We start from the raw sequence: 8,289 nt of genomic DNA, 5'->3' as shown, positions 1-8,289 counted from the left end.
TACTTTTCTCCCCCCTTGAGTTCATTGTTGTTGTCTTCGATTTTCCCTTCCCCTTGGGTTAGGTCTTACACACCCATCTGCATCCTTTCATTCTAATTCTTTTCCTTATTCTTCTGCTTTGTTCAAAGGGAATTACCGGATCAGGTGGCCATATTCATGTCATATTCTGAAACTAAACAGAATCTGTTCATAGTCCACAGATTGTAACCGTGTTTCGTCCCTGAACTCCAATTTGACTGCTTCAGGAAGGGCACCAAATAAATCCATTTCCACACACATTTTTGCATATGATATGTATCTTCCTTGTAGCGTTGCCTCTGGTATTTTAATAAACTTCCCCAATGTATCTCCTATCATCTTAAGGGTTGAAGGTAGCCAATAATATAGAGGTAGGGATTACAACCTAACCCAAATTGGGACCCTCATAAAGGTCTCCTTCTCTGAAGTAAAATTTTCCATCCATGGTCTCATGTATAAGCCAACTGATGCAAAAAATAAGGGACCACCATAAAAAATTCAGTCTCTATCCTCCATGTTGGAAAATGCGACTGTAAAAAATCCTTTAGACCCTAAGTGAAACTCTATTTCACCTCTTGGTTTCTAGTGATGTTTAATCCAATCACACAAAGCTTTTTCTGTGGGCTAAAGGCCCATAAACTTACATATGATAACACGATCCCTAAAGGCATGTGTCTCAGGATCAATGATTAGTGCCATCGGGATCACTATTGTTTTGGCCTTACCTGGCCTGGTAGATCCTTTTGAATTTTATTGTTGCTGGTGATCTACATGATTCCTTGGCTTAATTCTATCCTCATCTGTTTTCTAACAGCTCCCACCTACTCCATCCATACCTTGGGCATTCCCTGACACACCTTCTCCTGAGACCCCAAATCCCTTACCCTTGTCCGTTACCACATTCCGATATGAGGGAGCCCTACTCCCTCCCCCTCTGAACACCACCTGCATCAAAACCTATGTGTACATGCTTAGAAACCCTCTCTCCACTTGAGAAATATCTCCAGTATTTGCTTCCGAATGTGAAATATATTAAAGTGTTTGGTCGATTCATATATGTAATTAAAAATATGGTTGAAAATCATTTATTTCTGTATTGTTTATTTTGTACAAATAATTATCTAATTAGTTTAAATTTGAATGTGTTATATTGTTGTACTAAATTATGGGCACTTACTCTATGCAGTGTAACTCACATAGGAGTTTTGGTGGTACATAGAGTGGATAGTTTGCATATTCTCAAGCCCATTTCATGGGGCACATTCACATGTGATACAAACTTTGTATATTTTCATACATGGAAAGGTTATGGATGTACATGAACATTATCTCAATTTATGGATGCTTATTATTTTAGTTTATGGATGTTCATGTGATATTTGTAATTTGTATATATTTTCATATGAATAGTTTATTGATATATATTCATTATTTCAATTTATGGATTTGTATTAATCTTGTTTATGAATGTTTATTAATTTTTGAGTTTATAGATCTATTAAAATTATTTCGCTTGTTCAATTTTTTTTTCTCTATATTATAACTTTTATTAAAAAATATAACAATTTTTATTTCTAGTTTCATAAACTAAGAAAATTAGTACAATCTTAAGTTATGATGCAAGTCACTTTGATACTTAAAATGAATTAAAATACATAATGGTTGAATTAAAAAACACAAATATGATTGAAATAAATTTTAAATTCAATTTTAAAAGATGTTTGGTAAACAACAAATAAGTTTTATTCAATTTTGTTTATTTTGAGGTCATCTACAAGAGCTTAGTCATAACATGATATTTAAGTCATATGTATTGGAATTTAATGTACCAAAAAACAATTAATGATATATGTTTCTATAATTTTATTTATAGTTAAATATAAAGTTTCCTAAATTTATTTGGTTATCTTAAGGTTCAATTAAAAATGGACAAATGAAATAGAAATAAGTTTTATTCAATTTTAAAAGATGTCTTGTAAACAACAAATACATTTTATTCAATTTATTTATTTATTTATTTTAAATCAGATCAGATCATCCACAAGAGCTTAGTCATAATATGATATAAGTACAATCTTACTATGATACAAGTCACTTTGATACTTAAAATGAACTCAAATATATCATGTATCAATCTAATATTGAGCATGGAAATAATTACAATGATGCTCCATATTGACTTGTAGAAAGTGTCTTTTAGTGCAATCAACATGTATGTTATTACAATTCAATTTCAAAATAAATTATTTTAAATTCTAAAGTCATTCGTATTATAATAAAAATCTATATATGATTTTTTTTTGTGACCCACTCATATACCATTGCATAGTCAACTTTTTAAAGTATTTCAATCAATTTCTTATCTCAAGGTTCAATTAAAAAACACAAATAGGATTGAAATAAGTTTTATTCAATTCTAAAAGATGTCATTAAGCAACAAATAAGTTTTATTCAATATTATTTATTTGCAATTATCTACAAGAGCTTAGTCATACCACATTATAAGTCAATCATATTGGAATTTAATATAGGTAAAAAAGCTTGATATCTGATAACATTTCTATAATTTTATATAGCGTTATCAACTTTCCTAAATTTACTTAGGTATCCAAGTACTTCAATCAATTCCTTATGATTGAAATAATTTTTATTAAATTTTAAAATATGTGGAGATGTAAAAGTTACAAATAAGTTGGAGTTTTTACAATTCAATATCAGGCATGGAAAATGAAAAGAATACGAATGTAGTTAACTACAAATAGTTGACAATTTCAAAAAGCAAACATTTCAATTAAGTTAACATTTTATTTGAGATGAAAATTCAAGTATTTTATGTATGCTTGAATTACTGTAACATAGAAATCAATGCACGTAGTCAATAATTTTTGTGTGCTTACACAGAAATCAATGCACAATGTTAATCTAATTAACTTGAAATTAATGTATATCATACATATAGTTACATCAAATCAAAATCAACATCTTCACTGAAACCAATGTATCTAATGAAAACAATCAAATAGGATGAGAATTCAACATATACACTGAAATCAATGCATCTAATGCAAACAATCAAATAGGATTAGAAATCAACATCTACAATGAAATCAATGCATCTAATGCAAACAATCAACTAGGATTAGAAATCAACATCTACACTGAAATCAATGCATATAGTGCTAGCAATCAAATAGGATTAGTAATCAACATCTACACTGAAATCAATGCATCTAATGCAAACAATCAAGCATGTTTAGAAATTAACATCTTTAATGAAATCAATGCATCTAATGAAAACAATCAAATAGAATTAGAAATCAACATCTACATAGAAATCAATACATCTAGTGCAAGAAATCAAATAGGATTAGAAATAAACATTTACACTAAAATCAATGCATCTAGCGTGGGCAATTTTCTTCCCTTTCTCTCCCCCTTCCATCTATATCTATATCTCCCTCCACGTCTTCTTATTTGTCTCTCTATCTCACCCCCCCAAACACACACACACACTCTCTCTTCATATATGACTATCTCTCCCTCCCTCCCTCCCTCTCTCCCCCTTCCATCTATATCTCTATCTCCCTTTATCTCTCCTTCTTTGTCTCTCTATATCACCCCACAAACATATACATTGTTCCTCAATATCTATCTATATCTTCCTTCCTCTCCATCTATCTATCTCTCTCTCTTCCTCTTCTCTCTCTTTGCCTCCCCTTCTATCTCTCTTCCCTCTTACACTCCTCTCTCCCTTTTTCTCTGTCTCCCTTGTCACTCCCTCTCTCTCCACCTTTCTCTCTCTACGTCTTTCATCTTTCCTCCCTCTCTCTCCTCCTTCAAGTCCATCTCTCTCTCTCTCTCTCTCTCTCTCTCTCTCTCTCCCTCTCAAGTCCTCTCTCTCTCTCTCTCTCTCTCTCTCTCTTCATCCTCCAACTCTATCACTATCTCCCTCCCTCTCACTCTCTCTCCCCATTCTCTCCATCTCTACTTCTTTGTCTTTCTATCTCAACCCCAAACATACACAACCTCTCTCCATATCTCCCTTGTCACTCCCTCTCTCTCTATATATATATTTTATCTTCTTCCCTCCCTATCTTTTCCTTTAACTCCATCTCTCTCCCCCCTTTCTCCTCAACTCTCTCCTCCTCTCCCTCTCTTACCCTTCTCTCCCTCCCTCCCTCTCCTCTCCTTCTCTCTTTCTTCACTCCTTCTCTTCTCCCTCCCTCCCTCTATCACTCTAGGTCTTTGTTCTTCCTTCCCATGTATATTGGAGCTAATATGCATCATAATATATTAATATATATTATAATATAACAAATTTTATATTATATTAAAGTTAATATTATATTAATAAAAAGATAATAATATTAATATTAAAATATATTAATATCAATTTTTTAATATTAATATTAGATTTAATAAAGTTTTTACATGACAATGATAACAAAAATTATAATAAAAATTTGGAATTTTAATGTGGTAAAAATTTTAATTTTAATTTGGAAACTTAATGTGGTAAATTTGTTTATGGAAGATAAATTTATGATCCATTCAAATTCAAGGTATATGATAAGGTATATTTTGAGCAAAGACAAACATACTTACACATTACCTCCATATTGGGTTGTAGAATGTGCCTCTCAGCACAATAACATAAAATTTTCTAGTTGAATTTTCATTTTTAATAAAATAATATCATATCAACATAGTTAAATTATTAATGGATTAAATTTTAGATCTTTATTGATTCTAAAATCTAGATTATGGGATTATGGGATTCACATAAGGATTTGATTTTTTTTTATAAAGGCTCAATCAAGTAAATCGCTTGATCGAGGGTAATCTAGCTATTTGAATTTAAAATTTAAGCTCTCCATCTAGTGTTTTTCTAAAAACCACAATTTTAGCACCTTTTTGCAATACCATTTTGTACCCTAGCGGACTTAGGGAAAAAATTGTCCTTAGGTGACAGAGTTGATCATGTTTGATTCATGAAGGAATCCTCTATCCAATAGCATATGAGTTTGACATCTTCAAATTCATATTAGGTTTTTCATCAAATTTCTTTTAAACATAATATTTGAATTTTTTTTGGATAGTTTTAAAGAGGTTGAATAAAAAATCAGTGACATAAAATATAAACAACAAATTAAAAAAAAAAATAGTTCTCTCTGTGTAGATCATGTTCATATATATATATATATATGTACATTTTAAACTAAGTTATGGTACACAAACACACATATGTGCAAGACAAACATCTCATTTAATAGAAAATTGACTTATTATATGACACTAATTTCTTTTGTAAAAAATATTATTAGGACAACAACAAAATTCTCCACAAATTGTCTATTTTCTTCAAATCAAAATTCACATTCACAATGCTTATATGAATTTTGAGGACTTCAATTTGATAAAAGAATAAAGTTTTGAAATTTCATAATCATATTCAACCAAAAATATGACCCACCCAAATTTCACCCAACCCAAATTTATTTTTACATGTGATTAATTAAAAATTACATATAATTGAAATTAAATCTGATTTTTTTTTTTCATGCATGCATGTTTGTAAGTTTGAGTTTGCATATTTATGATATGAAAAAATTCCGTTGAGGTAATCTGAGCATACGGCGAAATCTAGGTATCCAAAACCGTCGAGCTTGCCGCTCAGGCCATTGTCTTTGAAATAGGGAATGTCAGTCTCTGTTTTGTATTGAACAGAAACTTCGAAGTAGCTGTTTTCAGCTGCAACAACGGGTTTATTTATTCTGGAACCCTAATTAATTACCCTGTCTGTTGTTTGTGTTCCCTATCCCTAGAGAATCTAATATAAAAAAATTATACAAGCAGCTTGGGCCTGTAGCTCAGTGGTAGAGCATTTGACTGCAGATCAAGAGGTCACCGGTTCGAACCCGGTCGGGCCCTTAGGTGTTGTATTTTGTTGAGCGATGGTACTTCGCATGAATGCAGTGTGGAATGGTAAGATATTTGAAAGTCTCCAAGAAATAAATGGAAGCTTAACGAAAAACATTATGAAATTCATTCAACGGTATGCATTGCAGCTCCCTTACCACAGTATTAATGGTGTGGCGTTGTTCAGGGTAGTTTTCAATAATATTTTTGATGTCGTAAATATGGTTTGCACATTTCTCTTCCTCCCTGACTTATCAATGTAACTCTTTCACTATTAAATTAAGCACTTCTAAATCAAGTAATATAAACTTACCATAACTGTTAAATTAAGCATTCTTAAATCAAGTAATATAAACTCAACTTCATTTATGTTAACTTCTATTACAAATTCCACAAAAATGGACCCAATCACAATCTTCATATAAACTCAACTTCATTTATGTTAACTTCTATTACAAATTCCACAAAAATGGACCCAATCACAATCTTCTTAATATATCTTATCGATGAATCTCTTAGACCATACAAATAAATCAAAAAAATATTTAGACATATATTTAAGTATTATTTAATTTTACACTTCAATTATATATATATCTATATCTTAATTAAAATAATATAACATAATTTTATTTAAAATATTTAAATTTTGAAAAAAAATAACTTAAAAAATTCTCACTTAATAAATTAAAACTTAACAAATAAATTAAATTTTTATAATTGTTTATTTATTTTATCAACATAAAATTAAATCTCCATACTAATTTATCCACTTTATCAACAAATACTATTTTTAAAGCAAATAAAAATATTACAAAAATGAAAATTTCAACTTATTAAAGTTTAGTCTAATTCACAGAGGAAATAAATTTTTTTTATTCAAAGCATACAATTTTATGTAAGAATATGATTTTTTATTGTTTAAAATACATTTTTAAATAAATAAAAAAATTCAACACCCTAAAAAAAAATTCTAAGCTACTAAAATTCTACAATTAAACAATTTTTATTTTTATTTTTATTTTTAAATCTCTATAAAATTTTGATTAAATGATAATGGTTAACGTCCACTGAGACCAAACATTGGTCTATCGGACCTAAAGAAACAAATTATTTATTTTGATTTAAGATTTTATTCCTGTGCTCAAAAAGCTTGGAGAGAAGCCTCCCGAGTTCACTATAATTTTGACATTGTAAAAGGCTAGGAAGGTCAGTATTGTAACAAAGATTGTGAAACTGAGATCTAATGTGGTTGTATGTGGGGCACTCTAAGAGGAAGTGGTTTTCATCCTCGATGTTCCTATTCTCACATATATGGCAGATCCTTTCCATCCATGGCGTTTTAGGAACTACCCAACGACCTGTTTCACTATGGAGCTCATGAGAATTCGTTCTAATCTTTGCTATATTAATTTTCTTCTTTGAGCTAGTTAAAATAGAGTGATACTTTTGATCTTCTAGGGTGGGGTTGATGACCTTCTTATAATAACTTAATTTTCTTTTAGCCGTTAATTCTTTCTCACACCACATTTTTCTTTGAACTTAGAAGTAACAATATCTTTAATGTTATTTATGTTTTGCAATGCATCATTCTTGTTGATCTCCCAATAGTTTAACCAGGCCCTTGTGTCTTTATGCCACCCCCGATTGAGCCTTAGGTGGTTTTGGCTAGAATTTAAAGCTAGCTTAGGAAGTCTATGATCATCTATGTTATTGAGTTTGTGCTTGTACAGCAGAAACCTAATCATAGCTAGGCTCTCAATAGGGGAAAGACTTGCTTCTATAAGGAGAATAGGATAGGGTGTATTACTTTTAATTTTCAGGTTATAAGTTATAAAACGCTTCTAGATTTGCTCAATCTTTCTCCTTGATTCTCTGGAGATGCTGCAACCCCAAACCTCACAGCCATATAAGATAACAGGAGTGACTAAAGTTTCAAAGAGGAACTTCTTTTTATCCCACATTACGAGGTTTGTTGTTTTACAATCATTTTCAAGACCAAAATAAGCTTTCCACCCCCCATTAATCCTTTTCTCAATGCTATGGTTCCAGTTGAGCTTGTGATGAATATCAATTCCTAGGTACTTGTAAGAATACACTTCCTCCAAGTTATTATTGTCATACATAAAATTAGCGTAAGTGTCCTTCTTGGATTTGATAATCATAACTTTTTTTTTGTCAGTCTTAACAGTCATACCCATAGTAGTGCAAAAATCCTTAAGAATCCTGAGTTTCTTATCAAGATCAGATGGGCACCTTGCGAAAAGAACAATATCGTCAGCATAGAGAAGAAGGATGACGACTATCCCAGCTAAGATCGTGCCATCACATCCTGCTTCCTCTAAATAGCCT

General features: G+C 30.8%; 1 non-coding gene across 1 annotated transcript; it reads left to right on the top strand.

Annotated features, from left to right (window-relative positions):
* Nucleotides 1-5,877: 5,877 nt before the first annotated feature.
* TRNAC-GCA (transfer RNA cysteine (anticodon GCA)) lies at nucleotides 5,878-5,949 on the top strand. The gene has a single exon. It is a non-coding gene; the product is annotated as a tRNA-Cys (tRNA).
* The last annotated feature ends 2,340 nt before the right edge of the window (nucleotides 5,950-8,289 follow it).

The sequence above is a fragment of the Pinus tabuliformis genome, chromosome 1_2, assembly GCF_031772625.1.
Source record: "Pinus tabuliformis cultivar Carrire ecotype Pingquan chromosome 1_2, CPIR1, whole genome shotgun sequence".
NCBI classification, from domain to species: Eukaryota; Viridiplantae; Streptophyta; class Pinopsida; order Pinales; family Pinaceae; genus Pinus; species Pinus tabuliformis.
This window is presented reverse-complemented; position numbering and strand designations above follow the sequence as displayed.